This window comes from Rhinatrema bivittatum, chromosome 3, assembly GCF_901001135.1.
Source record: "Rhinatrema bivittatum chromosome 3, aRhiBiv1.1, whole genome shotgun sequence".
NCBI lineage: Eukaryota > Metazoa > Chordata > Amphibia > Gymnophiona > Rhinatrematidae > Rhinatrema > Rhinatrema bivittatum.
This window is the reverse complement of record NC_042617.1, coordinates 117516642-117541031: the sequence shown is the minus strand read 5'-3', so window position 1 is coordinate 117541031 and position 24390 is coordinate 117516642. Positions and strand designations below refer to the sequence as shown.

The 24390-nt window shown below is 43.8% G+C and overlaps 1 long non-coding RNA gene across 1 annotated transcript in view; it reads left to right on the top strand.

Moving 5' to 3' along the window:
• Window positions 1–21195: 21195 nt before the first annotated feature.
• Window positions 21196–24390, top strand: part of LOC115088694 — a 29014-nt gene continuing 25819 nt past the window's right edge. The window contains exon 1 of the long non-coding RNA XR_003855818.1: window positions 21196–21342. This is a non-coding gene — a long non-coding RNA (uncharacterized LOC115088694). The remainder of the gene's footprint in view (window positions 21343–24390) is intronic.

Here is a 24390-nt window from a genome sequence, read left to right as displayed (position 1 = left end):
TTGGTGTGACCCAGCATGGCAATTTCTTATGTAGAGAGACCCTAAACCAGCAGCCCAGTCTTGGAGAGACTCTGACCCTGCAGCCCAGGTTTGGAGAGATGCCAGCACAGCCACCTAGGTGTTGCGACCGTCGGTCTGTGACAGCTTCGCCCCACCTACCTTACTCTTCTTGCGGCTCCTCCCACTCACCTCGGACTACTGGCTGCCGCGGCATCTGTCTGTCAACCTCTCCTGCGTCCCCGGACCGGCTTTGGTGCTGCTTCCCGCCATGCTCCTCCAAGGTATCATAGGGCGCGCACGCCGCCCTCCTCTTTATTTCCTCGTTGGCGCGAACCTCAGGGGCATCCCCCTGAGATGACGGCACGCTGCTAGGATACTTAAGCCTACAACTTTTGCTAGCTAATCGAGTTAGCAACCCGGATCTTCCCGGAACTCCCCGGATTACAACGGATGGGATTCGCTCTCCGTACCGAAGCTACTCTGCCACTCCAGTGTTTATCTGGAACTCTTATTGCTAATGGGGTACCCACTTCTCGGGGGCCTCTTCTGCTTCTTTTAGGTGCTATCAGGAAACCGGTACACGCTCCTCAAGGGTTCATGTTCCCTGAGTTGTTGCCTGCACCTACAACACTTTCTACTTGGAAGACTTCACTAACAGTTTCCATCGGTGAGTACAACTACCATCTATTCCACAGTACTGCTTCCCTGGAACCAGGTACTCTCTCCTCAAGGGCCTGCCCTCTGTTCCAGTGCCAGTACTCTCATCTAGTGGAATTGCTGTGTGAGTACAATACCACTGAGTCTCCCTGCTCTAAGGGATCAGGTACTCGCTCCTCGAGGGCCTGCTCTCCCTGTCTCGGAGCTTCTCCTATTCTTTTTTTTTTTTTTTTATTTTAAATGTTTTATTGCTCAATTTTGCAACAATACAAAATGCATAACAATTCTACATAATGATTTGTACGTGGCTTACATCAAATAACAACTTGTTAAATAAAGCAATAAAAAGCTTCTATAATCTGGTAGTAGTACTGTGTCTTTGTTGTGTACAATTACGAAACAACCATAAGAACTCAGTACAGAGATAGAAAACCTGGGACTCTGTATGTTTCTCACTGTGTAATAACTCTCAGTCTCTTTCCACTACATCACAGCCAAGCAGAGGATTCGCTGTTCCAGCATCCTGTGGGATACTCGCCCAGCCGGGCTCAACATCTACTACTCCTTACTTCCACCTCTGGTGGTTTTCAGAACTGATTAAATGAAGATTCAATCTGTGTGTGTGTGTGTGTCCAGAGTCTAGCCTAACACCGTGGTCCCTCACGGGACTGCCCCCCCCCCCGATGGGCGTGGTCAGCTGCCACAGTGTCCAAGGATCCACTCAAACATCAATAACCATAACACTAGAGCCAGAGAGATCCTGGCCTGGTACCTCAGCGCTTGAGGCAATCCAGTATGTCAGCATCAGAGAGGATCTGGACACACATTTCAACACTAAAGAGACTCTGATCCAGCACTTCAGTGCCAGCAAAGCTTCGCATCTGCATCTCACCCCTAGAGAAACTCTGGTTCTGCACTTCTGTTGAAAGCACCTTTACCCTCCGTTCAAGACCTGGCCTACGCAGCCTGTGACCCCTGGAAACCTAGTACCTGCTGACCAGACTCTTAAAGATTATGTCTCTGCTTTGAATAACCAACCTACTGGCCACAGCCCCCAAGGCAAATGGGACCCGGGAGGGGGTCTTAAAAGGGGGTGTACTGTTACGGTTCCGCATGCTGTGAAAGCTCACCTCCACCAGGGGTCCTCAGCAAGCCTTGCTTACAGCTGCACAAGTTACCTCCTCGCTGGTCTTATGACACCCCTATTCCAGCTGTTCCTAACCCAGCATGTCCATTCCTTGACCTGGCTATCCTTATCTTACTAGTCTGCCTTACCTTGGGGCCTGCCCAGGCCTTCTGGCCTTACTCTGTGGCATTCAAGGCCTGCCTGCCTTGCTCTGTGTCTTCCCAGGCCTTCTATCCTTGCTCAGTGCCCTCTTGGGCTTTCCTGTCCTACCTTGTGGCCTTCAGGCCTTCTAGGTCTGCCTAGTCAACCTTATGCCCTGTTAGGCTTTTCTGTTTATTGCAGACTATTCTGTCTAGTCCCTGTCCAGTGCTTGTCTGGTCCTTGGCTTTCCCTTCCTAGTCCATTCCCTTGTATGCATCACAGGCCTTGCACTTGCCTCGGATCTAATCCTATTCTTGTCTTATCTCCAGCCTTTCCTGTACCCAGCTCACGGCCTGTGCTTCGTTCCAGCTGCCAGACTGTACTGTGTACGAGCTCCCAGCCTGTACCTTGTTCTAGCCCTGCCTATATCCAGCTCCCGCATGCCCTGAGTACCAGCCTTGCTTCCAGCCTTGCCTATTTCCAGTTCCTGCCTACCATTAGTTCTGGTCTTGCCTCAGACGTTCCTGTATCCAACTCTGTCTATATCTGAATCCAGCAACAGTCATGATGTTCTCTTAAAGGCAAGTCCTACCAGCCCGCAGAACCCAAGGTCTCAACCTGCGGGGGAGGGGGGCTTGTTAGCAGAAGACCAGCTCCAATCCTGCCCTGGAACTCTGTTGCTTCTGCGGGGGTGATCTTTTTCTGAAGCCCACTGAACTGACATTCGGAATACAACCTTAAAACATTAAGGCTAGTGATTTCATCTCTTGACTACTATAATGCCTTGTAGATTGGTCTTCCTCTGTCAACTCTCTGAGCATTGCAGATTGTGCAAAATGTACCAGCATGGATTGTCAAAGGAACACATAGCCTTGATCATATTACCTCAGTTTTACATAGATTTCATTGGTTAACTTTCTGCTGGAGAGTGTTTAAAATCGTATTTCTTGTTATTAAAGCCATACATGGATTAGCTTCTAAATGTTTAAATTCCATACTGAGGATTTACAAGCCTGCATGTGTTTTAAGGTCTTCATTCCATAATTTGATGCATGTATCATTTATTCAGCAGGTTTACCTTAAAGAACCTAGAGATCGGTTATTTAGTATAGCTGGACCTTATTCGTGGAATGTCTTGCCAGATGCGTTTGAAGGCTGAAACATCTATCACCAGGTTTCAAAAATTGCTTAAAGTGTGTTTATTTGAGCAGACTTTCAAGAAGTTTAATTAAATTTTGTCTTTTGCTTGTAACTGCTGGGTTGTCTTTTTTTTACGCACTTGTTTATTGATCATTTTATCATAACCTAACATGATATCACCAGAGAACAGATTCATGAAACATCGCAATAATGGTCCCTCCTTAATCCCCCCTCCCCTCATGGGACAAATCTCTCCTAAGTGCCCAACAAACATCCTTGTTCACAGCAATACAAATATATGCATACCCATATATTATCACATACATAGGATTTTAGGATCCTGTATATTATGAAAGCTCGATTCTGTAGTCCAAGTCAGCTATTTTATGACTATGAATTAAAAACCAAATCTCTCGCTCTGGGAGATAATGACATCAAATAATTATGCCAAATATCCAATGTGAAGTCATATTTCTTTACTGCAGAGACATTTGCAGTTAAAAATTCAAAGATCAAGAGTTTATGTATTTTTACTTTCCAATGAGTGATCGTTTGTCAGTCCAACACAATCCAAGGTGCTAGAATTGTCTTTATGGCTATCAAAAGGCTTTCTTCAAATATAATATTTGTCCTTTCTTTAAACTTGGGTACAACTCTTCATAGATACCAAATAAACACTTGTCTGAATAGGGTCAACTTGTAGGTTAGAAGTTTTCCCAAATACCCCTTTAATGCAGACCAAAATGTTGTTATGGATATAAGAACCTCTATGAACCTTGCATTTAAGACATACATCAGAATCAATTAAGTGTTCCCAGTAAGCCCACGTGGGAGGCGTATACATACATTGTATGAATTATATTGTGTTTCATCATAATGTTTTCAGTAACATCTCAATATTCACAAAACATTTTTGCATTTCCTGGCTTGTAAGTTGTATGCTAGTATAAACCTGCCATTTAATCAATAAGGATTCAAACGCATTATCAACCTCTCTACGTTGCCTTGTTAATGGCAGAGCGTGAACCCTCCTTAGTAAAGGTATTACATAATATTTCTGAAAATGGTTTTAGCAAATTGATTCCTAATGTGACTTGCAGCGATCCTTGCAAGTGGGCATAAAAATCAGTATTTGGTAAAGTATATTTAGTTGTTAAATCTTGATAATTTTGCATTATAGGAGATTCCCCTAACATGAAATGTTGATGCTGGTAAAGCCCCTTGTCTTTCCTTTTTGAAATGCAGCATTATCTATACCCAGAAGAAATAGTGGATTTCCTACCAAAGATAGGAAGGGGGGATAGGATGCTTTATCTGTTTAGTTTTCTACATAAGACTTGCCAAGCTTTTCTACATGAGAGTACTAGTAGGTTCTTTTTGCGATGTCCAGAGAGCTCTTCTCTGTTAATTTTGTAAGATGTTATTTAAATTGAGATTCATATATCCAGTCTTTAACATGCTTCAGCATGCACACTAAGTTGTGGTCAGATAAATTAGGACACTACGATCCTCCTTGTGCCACTAGTCTAATAAGAACCCGCAGTGGTGCCTTTGTTTTTCCCTCCCCCCCCCCTCCCCCAATACAAACATCCTAATGGTACATTTATCCTAAAAAAAAAAATTTTCTTGAGCCACATGGGCAGCATCTGTAGCACATATAGCCATTTTGGCAGTACCATTATCTTTAGTAATTGGATTTTACCCAACAGCGATAAGGATAATGAGCTCCAATCTGTTAATTTACATTTCATAATTCTTAACAATGGTTTAACATTACTCTCGTATATGTTTTCTATATCTGTGAGTAATAAAATGCCCAAATAACGCATCTCACAGTTTACCCATTTAAGTGGAAACTCATCTTCTCATACCTTCCTAAAGGTTTCCCCAAAATCTAGGACCTCTGATTTATCAAGGTTGATTTTTAATTCCGAAAATTTGCCAAATCCCCCTTGCAATTGAACTACCTCTCTCAGAGAGTTCCAAGGATAAGTAAGAAATACCAGAACATCACCAGCAAATGTTGCAATTTTAAAATTATGCCTCATTACCTCAAAGACTCTGATGTTTCACTGCTGCTCTATTTTCTTAGAAGCCTATACAGGGGTGATTAGGGGGCAACCTTGCCTTGTCCCTCTTCTCAATGAAAAAGTAGCTGATGCCTGACCAATAGCTAAAATAGATTTCAGGGACTAGTTTAAAACAGAAATATACTGTAATATATGTCCTATGAATCCAAACCTCTTCAGCAATGAGAATAGGTATGGCCACACCACACGGTCAAAGGCCTTCTCGGAGTCAAAACTCACTACCAGAGCAGAGGCCATAGCTGATACAAGCTTTCCAATATGTGTGCATGCTGAGCGACCTTTGATAAACCCAACTTGGTTTGGAGAAATTAGGTCTGCAAGCACCAAACCAAGCCTATTTGACAGTATCTTTGTTGACTTATGATTTACAAATTTATGCTAAGATATTGGCCTATATGAGGTGGGTAGCTGTGTATCTTTGCTTTGCTTAGCAAATACCATAGGGGTAGATTTTATAAAGTTGCACACACGCGTACATTTGTTCGCACAATTTCAATAGATACGCACGTAGCCGCTAAAATCCGGGGTCAGCGCACGCAAGGCTGCCCAAAATCGGCAGCCTGTGCGCGCCGAGCCGCACAGCCTGCCTCCATTCCCTCTGAGGCCACTCCGAAATCGGAGTGGCCTCAGAGGGAACTTTCCTGCGGCCTCCCCCCACCTTCCCCTCCCTTCCCCTACCCCCCCCCCCCACCTTTGTCACGAAAGTTACGCCTGCTCGAGGCAGGCGTAACTTGCGTGCGCCGAGCCAGCTGCCGGCACGCCATGTTCCGGTCTGGGGGCTGGTCCGGAGGCCGCGGTCACGCCCCCGGAAGGCGCGCCCGTTGCGACACGCCCCCCTCCCCAGGAAAGCCCCGGGACTTGCACGCGTCTCGGGGCTTTGCGCACGCCGGAAGCCTATGCAGGATAGGCTCAGGGCGCGCAGGGGGGGTTTGGGGTAGGTTTTCGGGGGTTACGCGCATAACCCTCTGAAAATCTACTCCATACTGTAGGCTTTAGTGGCAGAATCTGGAAATTCTTTCTTTAATAACATCTCCATATAGTATTGCCCAAACAAGTCTGAAATTTGGTTTGCAAAATTGTATTATAATCTGCACTTAGGCCATCTGAACCTGGTGCTTTACCATTTTGTTCAGATCTCATGACAATAAGGGTGTCTTGTAATTGGATTGGTCTACTTAATTCTTCCAAATATGCTTCAACTATTTTTGGCACGGAAGATCTTTAAAGAAATTCCTCCTCCTGAACTTCTCCACCCACTTGATAAGTATATATCTTTTCATAAAATTTCCTAAAAATGTCACAAATATCATCACTAGTTGATATATTTCCCCGCTCATCTTTTTCATTTTTTTTTTTATTATTCCTCTTTATTGGGTCAAAAGAACCTGACCGTCAATTGGAGTTGAATTTCCAATTATATGATATCATTGTTCCACTTTTTTTTTTTTTTTTAATGTTCAACTTCTTATTTTTCCTAATTCTTTTTGAAGTTTTTTCTCCTCGCATCACTTCTTTGCTCATTTCCAAAAACAATATTGGTGAGGTTTCATGCTGTGCGTTGTATTGATCAAATTATCTCCATCTGACCTGCAAATATTCTTTGAATTTTTTGTCTTCTGATAACCAACCATGAAATTTCCATAATTTTATATTCTTCTTCTCATTACCAGTGTTATACTTAACCCAAATCATAGGGTGATCGGAAATTGCTGCAGATCCAATTTCCACTTTGACTATTTTGGGAAAAAGCATGGTAGATACCAATATGTCATCTTTCCTGGAAAGTGTTATATGAGCACGTGATATATGAGTGTAATCTCTTTCTTTAGGATTTAATGATAACTATAAATCTAATAACTGCAATGACTCTGTTAGCTTTCGTGGGCCCTTGGGCTGTAGTAGGAAACATTACTGCAGATGGATGTGCTCCAAGTTGGGACGGACAAGAACTTTACTTTTACCAACCATCCCCCCCTGCAGGAGCTCTTGGGTTCTGACAGCCAGCAGGTCTTAGGTGGGTCCCAGGGATAGTCAGAGCAGTGAAAGTAAAGGTTCAAGCAAAGGTCAGGGAAGGCTGAAGACAGCAGAATCCAAAGAACAGACCGTGAGTCGAGGCAGGCAGCTGGCAGCGTGAACCAGAAGACAGGCCAAGGTCGAGGCAGTAGGCAATGATTCCAGGAAGGGATCATGTGTAGGCAGCAATACAGGGAATCTAAGTGCAGGCTGAGGTCAATACCAAAAGATCAGATAGGAGATGGACAGGGAAGCAAACAAAAGAGCAGACAAGACCAGGAAAGTGCAAGGAATGCAGGAACAGAACTGAGCAGAGAAAGGCACAGAAGAGTACACCATGGGAGAAAACACATGCAAGACCAGCAACTAGCACTAAAAGACAAGGCTCTCAGAGGACCTGTTTCTGAGGAAGGGGTGCTGGGAGAAGGATGTTTAAATGTGGCTGGCAGGTGACATCATTAATGAGCACCTCTGGTGTGTTTGCATCACTGCACCTATTTTATGTGCATATCTATGGCACGTGCTGCCTGGGTTTTGTCATCGGCGTGTGATGGCAGCGTCTCCTCCTGACGAGGGGACTAGGTCCGGGTAAGTACACCATTTAGGATTGAGGACCTTCGGAAGGGTCCCTCCCCAGTTTCTTGGGCCTGGGTTTAGAGGCGAACCATTGATGAAATTTGTGGGCTAGTTGGGGAGCTGAGAAATTAATAGTGGGCTCCCATGAATTTTCTTCTGGTCCGTAACTTTTCTACAAGATGAAATATAAAAGGACTTTTCCTTTACCCTTTTGGCATCTAGGATATCCATTAGTTCATATTGGGTATCTTCTATGAGTATGGCTGAGGGCTTGGGTGTAACCTTGAGAGCCAGGACAGGACAGCAGGTTTCAAAGAAATACATGGAATACGTCATGGACCCAAAGTGTAGGTGGTAACTTGAGTTTATAGGTCATGTTTCCAATCTGACGTACCATTGGGAAAGGCCCCATGAAATGAGGGGCGAAATTCATGGACGGCCTACAAAACCTACTCTCCAGGTCGAAACTGTGGTGCTGGACGTCATGTTTTTATTGGTCTTTTTTGATCTTCTGGCAGCTTGTGCCAAGAGCTGATGTGTAGTCTGCCAGAGGTTGTGTAGTTCTTGCACCTTGAGATTGACTGCTGGGCAGGTTATTTGCGCTACTATTGGTGTAGGTGTTCGCGGATGGCGTCCAAAAACCAGATAAAAGGAGGAGGCCTCTGTGGCTTGATTGACATTGTTATTATGGCATATCTCCGCCCAGGGGAGTAAGAAGGCCCAGTTGTCTTAACATTGGTTAACCTATAGGCATAGGGACTGGTTTGTATGCTATGCCAGCCCATTAGTCTGAGGATGATAGGCGGAGGAGAAATCTAAAACAGTTCCAAACGTTTTACATAAGATTCTCCAATAACGAGTGGTGAACTGGACTCCCCGGTCCGTGTAAGCAGAAGACATGTTTCGTAAACAAATGGGCTAGTTCTGGGACCAAGGGAAATCCTGGCAGAGGGGCAAAATAGGCCATTTTGAAGAATCTGCCCCCGATTATCCAAATTGTGGTGTTGCTCTCAAATGGGGAATAGTCGGTAAAGAAATCAGTGGCTAGATATGTCCACAGTTCTTCAGGGATTGGTAAGAGTTGCAGCAAGCCCCAAGGTCAGCTTCGGGTAAACTTGTTTGCCACCCATATAGGTCAAGAGTCTACGTATCATTTAACATCCTGTTTCCAATTTGGCAACCAGTAGCAGCAAGCAAGCAGTTATGTTGTGCACAGGACCCCCAGGAGTCCGGCCACAGGTGAATCATGGGCTCATTGGAGATCTATTTCCCTCAAGTGCTGGGGAACCAGGGCCTTCCCCACTGGTACGGTGGTGGCAGCAGCCATGGAGATCTTGGCTGGGTGAATAATATGATGGGGCGGGTCCAGGGGGCTTTCGATGTCAAAGGACCAAGACAAGGTATCAGCCTGCCAGTTTTTTATGGCAGGGCCGTATCTGAGATTGAAATTGAACCGGTTAAAAAATAGGGATCATCTGGCCTGGCGTGGGTTCAGGCACTGGGCATGCAATAAGTATTCTAAGTTCTTGAGATCAGTAAAATGGGTCATAGTCTGTCTGGCCCCTTACAAGGGCCATCTTGATAGCAAGAAGTTTGTGGTCCTCAGTGGTATAATTTTTTTTCTTTCGGGGAGAACTTTTGGGAGCGTTATTAGTTTCCCCCCATCATCATGTTGCAAGAGGACAGTCCCCACCCTGAATGTGGAAGCATCTACCTCAAGGATGAATGGCCGAGTTGGGTCTGGGTGCCAAAAACATGGATCTTGGTGAATTCTTGTTTTTTTGTTTGTTTTTTTTTAATGACTTCTGTTATGCTTTATTGGGAAAATGCCTGCTGAAACAAAGTTTTGATCTTCTTTCTGAATTTCATGAGATCTGGTTCATTTTGTAACTTAAATGGTAGAGAATTCCATAGAGACGGAGCTACTATGGAATCAGCATATACTAGAGGATTAAAATGTATTGGACAGGTATGGGCCTTAGAGCAGATGGTACCTTTTGACTTCTGGTGCAGCAGTATTAGATTTCTGGTAATACTCTACCCACATATGAGCGATTAAAGTGTCCCTTTGTAGTTGGGTCCCCAGACCTTTGAATTTGGTGGAACACATCCTCAGCAGACCTGTGGGGAGGTCTAAGCTAATATAGATCCTATATTGTAGACTGGTGGAAATATTTATAAACATTGCTAAGCTGAGATCTCTGATACAGACACCGAACAATGAATTACTTTTATAGTCAGATGAGATGGATTGGGAAAGCCTATGGGAGGACATATTATTGTCCTGTGTTGTTTCATAAAATAGAAACATAGAAATGACGGCAGAAGAAGACCAAGAGGCCCATCCAGTCTGCCCAGCAAGCTTTCATACTTATTTTTCTCATACTTATCTGTTATTCTGACTGCTGAGGTCAGGGCCCTTATTGGTAACTTTTTGGTTCTAATGTCCTTCCACCCCCACCAATTGATGTAGAGAGCAGTTGTGGAGCTGCATCAATGTGAAGTATCAAGCCTAATTGGATAGGGGTAGTAACTGCTGCAATAAGCAAGCTACTCCCATTCTTATTTGTTTGCCCAGCCTGTGCAATTTAGTCCTTGTTGGTTGTTGTCTGAATATAAATCCTCTCTTCTTCATTCCTCCCCTGCTGTTGAAGCAGTGAGCTGCACTGTATATGTATTCAAAGTGAAGAATCAGGCTTGATTGGTTTGGGGTAGTAACTGCCGTAACAAGCAAGCTATTCCCACGCTTATTTGTTTTTCCAGCCTGTGCAATTTAATCTTTGTTGGTTGTTGTCTGAATATAAATCCTCTTTTCTTCATTCCCCCTGCCATTGAAGCAGAGAGCTGCTTGAATATGCATTGAAAGTGAAGTATCAAGCTAATTTGGTTTGGGGTAGTAACCACCATAACAAGCAAGCTACTCCCACGCTTATTTGTGAATGCAGATCCTTTTTCCCACATTTCCTCTTGCCGTTGAAGCATAGAGCAATGTTGGAGTCTCATTAACCTTGTGTATGTTTATTGAATAAGGGTAGTAGCCTTCATTCCCATAAGCCCCCCCCCCCCCCCCCCCCCATATGCCTCTTCTCTTTATTTCATTCACATCCTCAAGACTTTATGGATCCACAGTGTTTATCCCACGCCCTTTTGTAATCCTTCACAGTTTTGGTCCTCACCACTTCTTCCGGAAGGGTGTTCCAGGCATCCACAACCCTCTCCGTGAAGAAATACTTCCTGACATTGGTTCTGAGTCTTCCTCCCTGGAGTTTTAAATCATGACCCCCCTGGTTCTGCTGATTTTTTCCCAACGGAAAATGTTTGTCGTTGACTTTGAATCATTAAAACCTTTCAAGTGTCTGAAAGACTATATCATATCACCCCTGTTCCTTCTTTCCTCCAGGGTATACATAGTTAGATTCTTCAATCTCTCCTCATAAGTCATTCGATGAAGACCCCTCCACCTTTTTGGTTGCCCTTCTCTGGACCACCTCCATCCTGTCTCTGTCCTTTCTGAGATACGGTCTCCAGAACTGAACACAGTACTCCAGGTGAGGCCTCACCAAGGACCTGTACAAAGGGATAATCACTTCCCTTTTCTTACTTGTTATTCCTCTCTCTTTGCAGCCTAGCATTCTTCTGGCTTTAGCTATCGCCTTGTCGCCTTGTTTCGCCGACTTCAGATCATTAGACACTAACGATCAATCCTTCTTACTCTGTTCTTTGCTGGATAAACAGCTGACACGAGGGGATATATATCTATGTGATGGACTTGACCTTGAGTACAGAAATTCTGGAATTGGTGTATTTGAGTTGATTTTGAAAATTGCTGGACAGGTTTCAATTTCTCCTAAATTGGCACTGTTGGGATGATGGCATTCTCCTTTGATTTCAAGGAAATTGAAAATCTTGATAAACCAATTATTGTTGGCCACTCGATTCACTGTTGTTGGGTTTGGAAGAGTACGCCTGAGCTGGCCAGTTGGAAATCTCAAATGTTCAAGATAGCTCGAAAAGAGAAGCTGTCACACTTTCTGAAAGGCTTCTTCCAGGTGTATAAATCAATTTGGGAGTGATTTTGGAAATAACTGAGATGTTCCTTTGTAGTCTATTAACCTAGGGCCCTTGATTCTTGATATCAGAAGCATGCCCTTTCTCTTGTTTCCCTTTTTTTTTTTTTTATTCTGCCACATAGGTGGATACCATATTTGTTCAATGGCCATCATGGTTTCTGTTTTAAACATGAGATGGTATTCTTCACTACCGAGGTTTGTATTCTTACAGTTACTTTCAAGTTGAGCCTATGTTTGGTTGTGACGTCTTGTTTTAGTTATTGAAACATACTCAAAAAGACAGCATTCACAGAAAATAACAATTTCTTGTTAGTAAAACACCAAGTCACAGTATATCAAAAAGACAGTCATAACACCAAAAATGGTGGAGCATTCAGTGCTGCTTCCCCATATAGAGTGGGTCATGTATAATTATCGGTCTTAGAAAATATTACACAGTCCAAAAAACTTTAAAAAAAATTTTCAAATGCAATAGCATAATGTTATGTTTTGAGGCAGGAAAAGCTCTGCATCAGGGGTTCCATGCTGCTATGATGTCTCACAATTCAAGCTTATTACTAGTTGAAAACTTTCATTAGCAATCTATACAGAGTGGGATAAAGTGCAGAGGTCCTCTACTCTATTGTGATTTTTAGTTATTGTAAGGCCTGTATCACCTCCTGTGTCTAGTTATTTATGTTCAACCCTTTCTTGGTGAGGGCTGTGAGTGGGGCCACCAGGGATTAGTATGCAGGGACAAACTACTGGTAATAATTAGAAAAAGCCCAAGAATCGGTGTAGGGCTTTAAGCCCCACCAGTTATGGCCAGTCCCAGATGGCCTTCAATTTATCAGGGTCCATATGCAGCCCTGTTCGGGGAACAATGTAACCTATAAAGGGCAGATCCTCTTGGTGGAAGGAGCATTTCTCCAGCTTGGCGTATAGCCGATGTTCCCAATGTTCATCTGGTGTCTTGGAAAATACGAAGATGTCATCCAAGTTTTCAACGATATGCGAGTACAAGAGGTCCAGGATTTTCTCGTTCACCATGTCTTGAAAACCACAGGGGCATTTCATAGCCCGAAGGGCATAACTAAATATTCATAGTGCCCGTCCCATGTGTTAAAAGTGGTTTTACACTTGTTGCCCTCCTGAATACGGATCAAGTTGTACACTCCTCTCAGGTCTAGTTTCATGAAGATATGGGCCCCTTTGAGCCAGTCCAAAAGCTCAGTGATAAGTGGTAGGGGTTATCAATTTTTCTTTGTAATAGCATTGAGCCCCCAGTAATCAATACAGGGGTGCAAAGAGCCTTCCTTTTTTTTTTTTTTTACTAGAAGAAGAACCCCACTCCTGCGGGTGATGAAGAAGGTCTAATAAAGCCCCTTGCTAGGTTGTCGCAGAAATTCACACCGCCCACCCGAACGCCCCGACACACCCCTTTTGCAAAGCCCCGGGACATACGCGCGTCCTGGGGCTTGCGCGCACTGCCGAGCCTATGCAAAATAGGCTCGGCGCGCGCAGGGGCCTTTTAAGAGGGTTACGCGCATAACTTATGCGCGTAACCCTTTTAAAATCCGGCCCTTAGTGCATAAGGTAACAGTGTAGGAACCACTTGGCAATAATAATCACAACATGATCAAATTTGACTTAATAACTGGAGGGAGGACACTAAAGAAATTTACTGCAACAGCATTTAACTTTCAGAAGGGTAACTATGATAAAATGAGGGAAATGGTTAGAAAAAAAACTTAAAGGAGCAGCTGCAAAAGTTAGTTTACATTAAGCATGGACATTGTGTAAAAATACCATCTTGGAAGCCCAGATCAGATGTATTCCATATATTAGAAAATCCAAGTTTTCCCAGATGTAGCTAGACTCACACAGATGAAAAGAAAACAATTTTTGGTATTAAAAGATAGGGTTTTGTCATTAGGTGTTCTATTTCTACTTAAATTTCCATGCAAGTGTTGCATTACATTAAATGAAAATAAGTTTATCTTCTTTGATCTTATACACCTAGAAACCTTTCTTCATGATAAAGAACTGAAAACTGATTGATTTAGAGAATTGTTGAGGTTTGATGAAAAATTAGATAATTCTGTGTCCTTTAAGAAATTTAATATTTCTTTTCTTTTTTGTTTATTGCCTGATGTAGCACTCTTCACTTATAATGAGGACTAGTGAAAAGGTATTGGATTGATAATCCATGTTATGTTGGTTTTCTTTGTATTTGTGAAATCCTTATTTCATATATTTTATCGATGTAAGAAATTGATGAAATCCTAATAAAATATTAATTAAAAAAAAGAAAAGGTGGAAGGAAGGCTGAATGACTGCCGGCATGGTTAAAATGTGAGGTAAGTGAGGCTATAATTGCTTAAAGAATATCTTTCAAAGAAACAGCATAAGCACTGGAAAGTTAGATGCAAAGCATTGATAAGGAAGGCAAAGAGAATTTGAAAAGAAGCTTGCTGTGAAAGCAAAAACTCATAACAAAAACTTTTTCAGGTACATTCGCAATAAAAAGCCTGCTAGGCAGCCAATTGACTAAGAGATGATCAAGTGGCAAAAGGGGTACTTAAGGATGACAAAGACATAGCAGAGAGATTAAATGGATTCTTTGATTCAGTCTTCACTGAGGTCACTGAGGAAGATGTAAGAGAGACCCATAACACAACATCAAAATAAGGATAAAAAATTGTAATTATGTATAGCAAACTTGTATCATAAATGGTGTGGACAGCCTATGTGTTTTAAGGCAATGACACCCCAGAGTTCAATCACAAAGTGTTATAATTAGTGAGGTTTGGGTGGACCCTTGGACACTGTGGCAGCTGACCACGCCCACAGAGGGAAGTCCCGTGAGGGGCCACAGGTCAGGCTCAGCTTTGGACACACAAACACAGATATTTCTTTATTTAGACAGTTTGAGAAGCCACCAGAGGTGGCAGTAGTAAGTGGAAGATGTAGCCCGACTGGGCTAGTATTCCCCAGGGCGCTGGAACAGCGGTTCCTCCGGTAGCAGTGCTGTAGTGGAAAGAACTGAGAAAGTGAGTACAATAGAACATTCACAGAGTCCCAAATATGGAGAAGCCCTGAGATAGGAAGAGCTGGCCCTTGAGGAGCGAGTACCAGATCCCTGGAAGCAGAGAGACTCTTGGCAAAGTACTCACACAGCGGTTCTACGTAGGGGATGGCACTGGCGCTGGAACGGAGGCAGGCCCTTGAGGAGCAAGTACCTGGTTCCAGAGAGATAGCTCTGAGGAGTGGATGATAGTAGTACTCACTGATGGTGTCTATAGCGAATTCTTCCAAGTAGAAGAGGAGATAGATGCAGCAGTGGGTCAGTCTAATCAAGATTCATTGGTCTTCTCTCCGTATCAATCACCCATGGGCTTACCTCTTTGTAGCCTAGCTTCTAGAAAGTAGTCTGCTCTAGATTGTTGTTATGCTCCTCTTTCTGGTTTTTATTACCCCACCTGTGCTGAGGTGAGAGGCACCCTAGACTGCCAATCTCTCTAAAGTCCCACCCTCATAGCTCCCTTCAATCTCTCAGTCCTTAGACCTGATGGGAGTTGTTTCCTTTTCCTCCATTTTAACTTGCATTAAGGGTTTCTTTCCTTTGCCACAGCTACCTGGTATTCGTTCTGGTGTTTTTTTCTTGACATTCTGCTTGGTGAGTTGGATTTCAGAATTGCAGGTCCTTCCTTGTAGAGAGCCATTTCTAAAGTTTGCAGAAGAAGCATTGTAGATTTGGGAGGTTTCCTCATTTTTACTGAAGTCAGAATCCCAATTTTATCTCAACAAAATATTTTTCTTCCCTTCCTACAAGAAGGAATCCTTTGAGGGGAACTTTAAGGATTTACACCAGTTAGGAGTTCGTAGGATTCTTCTGTGATTTATAAAGTTATCTAATGGTTACTGGCAGGTTTGAGTTTCATGATTTTATTGCTGCTGATTGCTGTTGCGTGCATGCCTATTCTCTCCCTCGCTCCACCCTCTCTACTTTTGTGGCGACTCCCTTCGGCTCTGACGGACAGATGCAGCCGCGGCTTCTCTCTGCCTCTTCATCCTGGAATCCCCGGGCTGGCTTGATGCTACGGATCCGCCATGTTCCTGATGACGTAAGGGCGCGCGCACGCGCTCCAGAATTTGTATCAGCAAGGGCGCGAACCTCGGGGGCGTCCCTCTATAGTGACATCATCTGTTTTCAATTTAAAAGATCTTTGTTTGCTAACCTTAATCGAATTAGCAAGGAACTCCAACGGGACTTGCTTCGGCAGTCCACGCTACTTGCAACTACATTCTGAGTCAGCAAGGGGAAACCTTTCTCCACTGCTCGGCCTTTTCAAACTTACCAGGAGTACCTGCTCCACGGGTGCTCTGCTCTCTCTCTTCTTGATTTCAGATTGCTGGACGGGATCCAGTACTCGCTTCTCAAGGGCCTACGTTCCCGAAGACTCTTATTGCCTGGAGGCGATCGCAGATGTGAATACAGTAAGTCCTATTACAGACAGGAACCGGTACTCGCTCCACGAGGGCCATTGTTCCTAGTCTCTAAGACTCCCTTCAGTCAAGACGTTATCGCAGGTACAGAGATCGCGAGTTACCAGTACAGATTGCAGATAGGAACCGGTACTCGCTCCACGAGGGCCTATGTTCCTAATTTCCTTTCTCAGACTCCCTTCTTCCTTAGAAGATATCGCATACCTATATCTTATACAGATTAACAGATAGGAACCGATACTCGCTCCTCGAGGGCCTATGTTCCTAAATCTCTCCTAGCCTCTCTTCTATTCCAGAAGCCATCCCATACACAGTTATTGTGAGTTCTATTTCAGACTGCCTATAGGAACCAATACTCGCCTGTGGCTCCTGTTCCTGAATACTGAAGACTCTCTGTTGCATAAGAAGACATTACAGATATCTACTATTGTGAGTGTATCATCTACTACTGGTTATGTCCAGCATACCCTGTCTACTCACTACCTATAGTCTCTCCTACAGCTCAGCAACTCAGAGATCGTAGTTCCAGTATCAGAGGGACTTCAGACCGGCCGGGCACATCTACTCACTACTGCCACCTCTGGTGGTTCTACTTCCAGTCTAATAAAGAACTATCTGTGTTTGTCTCAATACTCCAGCCTAACCGGTGGTCCCTCTCAGGAACTCCACTTGAGAGCACTGTCATCTGCCATTGGCCCAGGGATTCACTATTCTACTAAGTGTTACTTCCTACACTAATAGAGCGGTATTATCATCTGCCACTCTGTGGGAGCTCTGTGGGAGCCAACCCACATCAGACCATTACTCCTCTTTCTACGGAAGCTGATCCTTATCAGATAGCTATCTCCCCGTGGGGATCATACAGGTTGCTGGCTCATCTTCTATAGGAACAAAGCATAACAGTAGATACTCCTTCCCTCTGGGGAAGCAGAGCACTAACAGATTACTATACTCCTCCTACAGGAGCAAAGCCTATCAGATTGCTAACTTCCTAGCAAGATCATTAACAGCTTGCTAACTCCGCCCCCCCCCCCCCCCCCCCAGCGGGGTGGTCCTGAACAGATTGCTAACTCCTCCTTCAACGGGAGTATCCAGCAGTCAGATTCATAACAATTGCTGATCGGATTTTATGTGGATTTAATCATGTTTATTTGAATTTGTATCATTTATTTTTATTATATTTAACACACAGTTTATAATGTGGTTTGTCAGGAGTTCCTTTAATGCTTTTGCTTTTAGGTTTTCCTTATGACTGATCTTGAGCATGTTATGGAAAAAAAGGCTAGAAACTGAAGGACATTTCTATAAATTTATCACAATTAAAATAATCCCATGATCTGTCAACACATCATGATATTTCTATGTTTTTGTATGGCTTCCCGTTTTCAATCAGCTAGATTTACTAAGCCATGATAAGGCGCTATACAGTGTTATATGCGAGTTAAATGCTGTTTATCCTGCGATATCATCGTATCAGGGCACTATTGCGCAATATTCCCTGTTTTCCTACCCCTATAGAAATTAGCTGCTTTACATGCATTAAATTGCCTAATGCATGCAAAGCAGCTAACATATAGGCAGTTCTATGGTAATAAAATAACGCAACTGACTGAGAAAATTCAGCCACGTTATTGTATCGCGTTTCTGGAATATTACACATTGGAATATTATCACGCATCCTGATATACCTGGGAGACCAATTATAAGTAAAGACCTCCAAACAACCTACAACTCCCTGCTGTGTAAAAAAAGAAATCCCAGGGTTTTGTTAGACCTCTGTGCCCCACCAGGGCTGCCTATTGAGGCAGCTCCAACCCCCAAAATAAACAGAAAAAACCCCCCAGTAAAAATCATGTGGCGACACCCCCCCCCCCCCCGTCCAAAACCCTTCCCTTTTTCTTTAAATACCTCCACGTCCCTCAAAAACCCTCCCAATAGTGAGACCCTTCTCCCACTGTACCCCCACAAAATCCCTCCCCCCAGAATCCCCCTTCAAAAATAATCCCTGGTGGTCTAGAGTAGGCCCCAACCCCCACCTCCACCCCTCCCTTACCCTAAAAAAAATACCTGGAGGTCTAGGGTCCCCCTGGGCTCACACCCCCACCACTTGGACCTCCTGTTAGATGTCATGTTGGTGAGCTAGTGGGGACCCTAACTCCAGGACAGGTCATGCTACTTTTCAAAATGGCACCAACCAGTATTTGCTCCTACCACGTGATAGGGGTCTCTGCCCACTGGTGCCACATGGTACGGGCAAGGGCCATTTGCCATATTGAAAAATGGTGTCAACTGAGTCTGTATCTAGGGAGTGCTTTGGGCTCCCACTAGCCCAGCAACCTATCTAACAGGTAGGGGGGGGGGGGTTCCAGGGGTGTGGGTGGAAGCCTGGGGGGCCCTAGACCACCAGGTATTTTTTTTAAGGAAAAAGAGGGGGATGGAGGAGGGGCCTACCCTAAACCACCAGGGATTTTTTGGGGGAGGGAGGTTATGGGGATATCGGGGGTCTTGCTATTGGGAGGGCTTTAAAGGGGTAATGGGAGTATTTAAAGAAAAAAGGGAGGGGTTTGTGTAGGGGGCTGGATTGAGGTGGGGCTTCGCTGCACAATTTTTATTGAAATCTTTTGTTTATTTTGAGGGTAGAGGCAACCTCAACAACTGACCACGGGGGGGGGGGGGGCTAACAAGACCCCAGGGGGAGGTTCTTAAAACCTATTTTTTTTTGGGGGGGGGGAGGAGTGAGACATTTGGCCTGCTTGGCCCTTTAAAGATATGGCATGGTATGGTGGGTCACCATCTTGTGCGTAGGCCCCATTTTGCAGCAGCGTTTTTCGGATTTGTCTCGCAATAAAAAATTGCGCCATAATATCGCCAAAATATTTTCTTGGGGTGGGGCAAAATATCACAAGAACCCCCCCTGCAATATTTGCCCTCCCACGATAAAATATTATGGCTTAGTAAATATATGTTATTAAGTTATATTTCAAATTCTTTGGAGGAGGAACGTTCCTTCCTTATACTTGTATGGACTTGTCATGAATATTCCTTTCGGGGGTAATTTTTAAAATTATGCAAATATTTTTCCCTGCACTCCAAGTAGGCATTTCAAAGGGTGAAATTGGAGTGGGGAAAGCATTTACATACTTTTGATTTCTGAAAGTATACACATAAATATACATGTAGAGAGCTTCACATGCTCAGGAGCCATTGTTACTTCCTGTGTGTAGGTACCTAGCGTAACTCTGGAATTTTAAAGCAGACTTACAAAAAAAAAATGGTAAAAATATATAGCATTTTGTAATGAATATATAAAGCATTAAAGTGACTTGAAAAAGTTAACTGCCAGCTTTATGGTGACAGTGTCTGTAGGTAAATGAAAATGTCTCTAATAATAGTTATTTTTTATAAATTATACACACTGTTCAAGATGGTTCCCATGTGTATTATATCCTTGCTTAAAATCTTTAGCCTGTGCTTGAGCACAGATAGATTAAATGGCTTGCTCAAGGTCTCACAGTATGTGGTAGGTAACGAAGCTAGACTGTGGTCTCTAGGTCTCCTCTGTACTCTAACCACTACACCACACTGCCGGCACTAAAAGATATGCAGATGTTCTACTTTCTTCAAATAGGAGATTTTTTCAGAATCATGCTGCGCCTTTTACGAATGCTGTAATCTCCCTGCCATATTGAGATTGAATTTCTGCAATAGTACTTGTAGGTCTGCTAAAAATCAACAAATATGTTGTGGCTTATTCCATCTGCCAAGATTACTGCAGAAATGTCATCTAGGGATGGCAATGTGTTTAAATATGTTAAATGAAGAAAAAAATGTCAGAAATGGAGGATCAAGGTAAATCATGTATATACAAATTCCTCCAATACTCAATGTCTTAGATCTGATTCAAAAACATTTAAATTCAAATTAAGACCTTCATATTAGGCACTTCCAGTTAAATATCTTCATTTGTTTTATATAAAATCATCAGTCTGTGTCCATCAACTGCTCTATATTATTATGTATTTTTTTCAAAGACTTTTTTCTTGCATTAAAACATTTTTTTAAACATTTTATTTATGATACAGTTTTAAATCCTGCATAGCATTCAGTCCATACATCCTTCAAAACATGGCTCAGTGTTGGAAGGAATGTGCATCGAGGGATCTCCAAATCCTTTTAATCATACTGTGGTCTTTATTACTACATCAGCTCAACGTCTCTGCTCTGAACTGGCGCCCATTGAGCATTGGAGGAAATTGTGTATAAATGGAAAAAAAAAATGCCATTTAACTTTTAATTTTAAAAAGTCTTTTCAAAAGTAACCTCTCTTCTGAGAATGCAGAATAAGAAACTTCTTATTCAGTCAAAAACGATTGAGCAGTCTCAGATTTATAGCTTAAATGTAATGTTTTCTATTGCAATACATGAAAATACTAGGTACATGGGAACTGTAAAACCCAGTGAGTCTGTATTTCAGTTGTATGACTTTCCCAGACACGAAAACAGTCAGTGTTGTCGTTATTGTAAGGCGCTCACAAAACTGTTACTTACGAGTAGGCCTTAGGGTTTTATACATGTAAATGCACTTTACTCGTGTAAGTGGGCCTTTGAAAATTGCTACAAGATATGCCATTGAATTGTCAATTGGTTTTACCGGAGTTACGTGCATTTAACGTGGGTAAATAGCTTTAGAAAATTGCTACAATCGTATATTACATTTACTTGCATGACTCCTTTGAAAATTCATCTGCTTAGAATCTCAACAGATCCTGAGTATGAGGTCAGAGAGAAAATTAGAATGGTGAAGGTTTTTGGTATTCCGGAGTGGGAGGTGTCAGTAGTTTGATAAAACTCCTATGCCCTCATGGTTCAGAGTTCTTATGGCCCCTCTATCCACGAGAACAGCCTGCCTGCCTCCTGTCTGGGGAAGGTGGCTGGGACCCTAAGTTGGTGTGTTCAGGCCTTCAAGACTTGTGAGCCCTTTTGCTGTCTTGGAGTCCAAGGGGACCACTGAAATATATTGAAGAACCCGAAGAAGAGAAAGGTATTTTCCCTGCTTCTCATCTGTACAGGCTGATTGCTTCAAATTGTTTAAAGAGTGGAATTATCTACAGGTCAATACAGTAAAGTGGGGCCGCTATTACCCCACTCCTAACCCGCTTTCTACTCACTTTCCGGCCGCGTTAGCTCTTCCTGCGATACACTATCCCCTTTAACCGATTCTTACCCCCTCTTTAAATCACCGGGTAACCCCTTCCGCACGCGGCATTTATATTAAATGTAAACAATCGAATTAGCTATTTCCTCCCATACATTAACGCACGCCCCGACTATCTCTATTTTACCCTGCCGTTTTGCCGCGTGTTTAACCTGCTAACTTACCGCCTACCCTTACCCCTGCGTTAGAGGCAGGGGTAAGGGTAGGCGGCAAACTTTCCCCCAAAAGAAAACCTCTAAAACCTAAAATCCCCTCCTCCCGAAGCGACTCGACATTACTTTTTGTTGCTTTCTTACTTTTTGTTGCTTTCAGCTCCTTCCCTTCTCTGCCACCCTCCGGAGGAGGCAGCCGACGGCGAAAGTGGCTCGCAGCGTTCCCTCCCCCCCCCCCCCCCCCCCGCGCAGGTCCCGGTTCTCCTGGCTCGGCCCTCATCAAATTGTGAAGTCAGGTGAGAGCCCACTGTTCTGTGCCCTTTCCAGTCACGGCGTGAGCGAAGTGAAGCATACTTTCATTGGCCTGAGTGCCCGTCAATTTGGGAGCTCCAGCCAATGAAAGCTCATAGATGTGCACCCGTCCATGTGCGCCCAAATTGACGGGCGCTCAGCCAATGAAAGCACATAGACGGGCGTGCGTGACACACACCGTGATGTCACGCGCGCCCATCCATGTGCGCCCAAATTGACGGGCGCTCAGCCAATGAAAGCACATAGACGGGCATGACGCATGCTGTGACGTCACGCGCGCCCGTCTATGTGCTTTCATTGGCTGGAGCGCCCAAATTGACGGGCGCTCAGGCCAATGAAAGTACGTGTCGCTTCGCTCCGCTCGCGCCGTGACTGGAGAGGGCACAGAAAGTCGGCTCTCACCTGACTTCACAATTTGATGAGGGCCGAGCCAGGAGAACCGGGACCTACGTGGGGGGGAACGCTGCCAGCCGCTTTCGCCGCCGGCTGCCTCCTCCAGAGGGCGGCAGAGAAGGGAAGGGGCTGAAAAGCAACAAAAGGTAAGTTGGCACATGTCGAGCCGCTTCGGGAGGAGGGGATTTTCGGTTTTTAGGTTTTCATGGGTTAAAGTTGGGATCCACTTCCTGGTACCTGTCATTTCAAATGTCATTTGAAATGACAGGTACCAGCGCACCCAAGATACTGTATAGGCGCTGTATTAAGTGCCTATACAGTAAAATGGGTTGCGCGGGCCTAACGCTTCGCAGACGTGGCTTGCATTTGCAAGCAATCTAAATAGAGTATCATGCGGTATGTGATCAGAACTGTGCATGTGGCAAATGAGGGTGCGCCCGGCACTGCCGCACTCTTTCTAACGCAGCCTTACTGTATCGACCCCCTAGCTAGTGTCAGGAGCAGGAATGCCAAGCTTGGAAAAAAAAAATCCTAGAGTTACTGTCTGAGGAAAGCATAAGTCAGAAGATAATATGTCTTTGTCTAAAGAGGAGTATCCAGTTCTAATCTATTAGATTTTAGAGGGATGCATCCAGATTTGCAGGGACCATTGGGGAAATGCCCAATGCCATTGTTGGAAGGTACCACTGGGGAAGTACTCTTTATCAAAAGTACATACTGCCAGGATGCACAGCTGTACTATTGACTGAGGTTTTGATTTTTTGGAATTTTATTTTTCTGAATTTTAATGTACACTAAACAAATGTGTAGCTACTGTGACTTTTCACCGGCAATCAACTGTCCTAGTAAAAGGATATATTTTTGAATACTTACAATGGTGGTGTATATTTTTACTGGACCATTTCAGAAGATCTCCAGAAAAACCCTTTTAAACAGGCACCCGGGTTACATGTTCGCACGCGATTGTCTGCCCACACCCAAGGTCACATCCATTTAGAACATACGTGCTTATATGTGCACGTTATAAAATAGCCTGAAAAAGCATATATGTGTGCTCAATTTTAAAAGGATGCACGTAAATCCCGCATCTACCATGTAAATGGATTTTTACAAGGGATGCGTGCCGATGTCATTTGCTGTATTCTCAGTTCGCCCAGTTTAGGGATGGGACTTGCAAATCCCCTTAATTTAATGGTCTCCCTTCCCCCTGTTAGCTCTGACCCTTAAAACCTTGCTGACTTGCCTACATTTGTTTGTTTTAAAAGTTACACTCCATCCATAGCTGAAGTAATTTTACACAGCAGGGACCCCCAGCATGTGGAAGGACGTGTAAGTATTTACACGCACATTTCTTGATCAGGCCCAAACTCTACCCCTTGAATACTGTGTACAATTCTGGTCCCTACATCTAAAAAAAGATATGGTTGCGATGGAGAAGGTACAGAGAAGGGCAACCTAAATGATAAAGGGGATAGAACAGCTCCCCTATGAGGAAAGGCTGAAGAGGTTAGGGCTGTTCAGCTTCGAGAAGAGACGGCTGAGGGGGGATATGATAGAGGTCTTTAAAATTATGAGAGGTCTTGAACGAGTAGATGTGAATCAGTTATATACACTTTCAGATAATAGAAGGTCCAGGGGGCACTCCATGAAGTTAGCATGTAGCACATTTAAGACTAATCGGAGAAAATTCTTTTTCACTCAACGCACAATTAAGCTCTGGAATTTGTTGCCAGAGGATGTGGTTAGTGCAGTTAGTGTAGCTGGGTTTAAAAAAGGTTTGGATAAGTTCTTGGAGGAGAAGTCCATTCACTGCTATTAATCAAGTTGACTTAGGGAATGGCCTCTGCTATTACTGGCATCCGTAGCATGGGATTTTCTTGTTGTTTGGGTACTTGCCAGGTTCATGTGGCCTGGTTTGGCCTCTGTTGGAAACAGGATGCTGGGCTTGATGGACCCTTGGTCTGACCCAGCATGGCAATTTCTTATGTTCTTATCTTGGAAGACTTGTCCTTTCTCC